Raw genomic sequence first — 2,957 nt, 5'->3', positions numbered from 1 at the left:
GTTGATGTATGTGTGTGTGTCGACGTTTTCGGGAGCATCGTTCAACCGATTAGAATGATTAAAAAAGCATTCAATTCCTATTGATAGGCGTTCTGGTTACTTTTTGGCAAAGACAAGTCAACCCATGTGGAAGGTACACAGCAAACAGTGCTAAAAATTACAGTTTTAAAGATGACGGATCCGGTTTCAATTATTTGCTTGTGTTTGACTGTCTGAAAAAACGATTAGTTTTTGTGGAACGCAAATAATTTTTTTATCAAAATTTAAAAAAAAAAACTAGTTGAAAGTGGCATTTTGCCTTAAGACAAGTTGCATGAACTTTCTGAAATATGTAATAAATGACTTAATTGACCAAAGTTGAGATCTAGATATTTAGATAAAATTTTCAACGGCACGATTACATGTATCATGTACATAGTCCTTGATATTATTTAATGATCATTAATTAATGGTAACATTTTTTACACAACTAGAGTAGTTTTGTAGATTGCTGATTTACTATTCTACTACTTTTAAAGTCATTTCTAATTTCTAATGGCTGGCCCGGTTCTCTCGCAAACTCGCGACTTTTTATAGAATTTATTCGAATGACTTTTAAATTTGTGAAATTCAAATATTGACCCATCACATCACAAAAGCGCCTTCTCTCATAAATTTTGTCGGTTGTTCACTGTTTTCATCAAACTCGTTCAAAACTGAATTTTAATTTTTTTATATACAATATTTTTGAACTCTTTTATTTTTTGTACTACTGTATTGACTTTAATATTTAGGTACTTTTATCAAATTATATATATTTATTTTTTACTTACTTCTTTCATAAATTTTATTACAATGATTTGTCGTATGTATGACATACTAGTTTACCATGTAAAGAATTCACAATTACAAGGTTTTAAACATAGTACCATTTATTTATTTAACCCCTTCGCTTACAAAGACTTCTCAGAGGCGTCCAAAGATTATCGGCTCAAATGCGAATAGGATGCCTTAGAGTCGTCGTAAGTCTACCGGCAAATTGCTGGAACTTCCCGTACTTTAATGAAATATTCGAGAAATATAAAATGTTCTTAAATAGATTGTTATAAATACTGTAACTTATTATTCTTATGAGGACAAAATATAACAGCATATGTATAGAAAAAAAAATTTGTAAATTATAAAAAAAACTTTCACCGAAAGCAATTGTTTCGTCAACACAAGCAAAAAATATTTTGAATGATTCAAATCGAATGCTTAATTCTCTCAAAAACTTGATTTCTATTTTTTGCACTCTTCGCTCCGTATCTCCGAAACTGCTGGACCTTCCTTCGCCAAGAACTAATCAGCACATCTCCCTATCAAATAAAATTCAAATGTTTTTTGAACCATTCAAATCGGTTCATCCGTGCGCCCGAAAACGTGGACGAAAAATTCTATCGATGTATATATACACAAACACAAACACACACATCCATTTTTTTCTGAGGTATGCCAAAATGTTCAGAAACCTTCAAAACGTGAAGAAATGTAAAAATTTAGCCATCGGAAATGCAGAAAATAAAAAGATTATTAATCTACAATGATGTCGCAATCGCCCGAACTAGCAATGAGTAAAAAATATTTTTTTTCACAAAATGGTGACTGTTTGAAAAAAAAGTGTTTTCTTTTACTGTTTTTTTGAGTTTCTCGATTTTTTTAAAAATAGTAAGAATTGGAATTTGGGGATAATCCTAGTTTGGGCTTTAGATAGGTCTGTAAACAAGACTCTCTGAACATTTCAAGTGAATCGGTCGATTAAAACTCGAGAAATCAACAGTGTCAACAGTACTGAAAAAGTCTGTTCTGGGAAAAACGCATTTGAAGTTTTGCGTGAAGCCAAACCAGTATGGAGACCGAGTTAGTAAAATGCCTATATTTCCGAAAATAATTCAAATTTTCAAAAACCTTCTCGTACCCATATTCTTAGATAGTTAAACTTTGAAAATATGAAATAGAAAAAAATCGTTTTTTTTATTTCTATACTAGAATACCCCCCTTAAACAGACTGAGCTACCGAGATATAGTATAAGCGTATGTATTGAAATATTCTAATCGGATTTTTGCACTTTTTACTCCATTATTTCGAAATGATTGGTCTTGCCATTGCCAAAAACATATCAGCACGCCTCTGTCAATACCAATCGGTAGTTTGAATGAATCATTAAAATAGGTTGATCCGTGCGCCCGAAATCGTGAACACAAAATTCAGGAAGTTTTGAAAAGTAAATATTTTTTTCTTATTTATTTATTATTTTGTCAATCAAGACTTAAAAAGTCTTATAATACAAAATTGCTTTCTTAGGTAATAAAGAGAACAGTTAAATAAAGTAAACAATATACATGATAAGTAATAATAATTAATAAACTATTTAATAATATATTTGGAAAGTAGGATTAAAAATAAATTCCCATGCGCTAGGCAACATGGGATATGACCTAAATTGATTGTTTTGGCATACTCTAGAAGAAAATTCAATTAATTAGAATTAACTGTTTAATTTTAGTGCATAAATATTTGAAAAGTAGGATAAAAAAATGTAGGCCCATGCGGGGAATCGAACCCCGGTCTCCTGGCTGAGAACCAGGTATCCTAACCACTAGACAACATGGGATATAACAAAAATAAATTGTTTTGACATACCCTAGAAGAAAATTCAATTAATTAGAATCAACTGTTTAATTTTAGTGAATAACTAGCTGTAAGTGGAATTTTGTCTTAAGGCAATTAGGGCATCGTGCCTTAAGGCAAATTGCTGGAACTTCCCGTACCGCAATTCAAAATTCGAGTAATTAAAAATAATGATTTGAAACTTTCAATAGAACCATATTAAATCATTCTATCATAAATCATTTATTTTCAAATATTTTGGAAATTCTGAACTTTTTTTCAAAGCAATCGTACTTGCATAAAGACGAAATATCAAAGCGCGTAAGCA

The 2,957-nt window shown here is 30.8% G+C and overlaps 1 non-coding gene across 1 annotated transcript; it reads right to left on the bottom strand.

The window, feature by feature from the left end:
- Positions 1-2,561: 2,561 nt before the first annotated feature.
- Trnae-cuc lies at positions 2,562-2,633 on the bottom strand. The gene has a single exon. It is a non-coding gene; the product is annotated as a tRNA-Glu (tRNA).
- Between the last annotated feature and the right edge of the window lie 324 nt (positions 2,634-2,957).

Source organism: Ctenocephalides felis, unplaced genomic scaffold (genome assembly GCF_003426905.1).
Source record: "Ctenocephalides felis isolate EL2017-DRISC unplaced genomic scaffold, ASM342690v1 CF-g0.4_SCAFFOLD_01106, whole genome shotgun sequence".
Classification (NCBI taxonomy): Eukaryota; Metazoa; Arthropoda; class Insecta; order Siphonaptera; family Pulicidae; genus Ctenocephalides; species Ctenocephalides felis.
The sequence above is the reverse complement of the archived record's forward strand: the minus strand, read 5'-3'. Positions and strand labels throughout refer to the sequence as shown.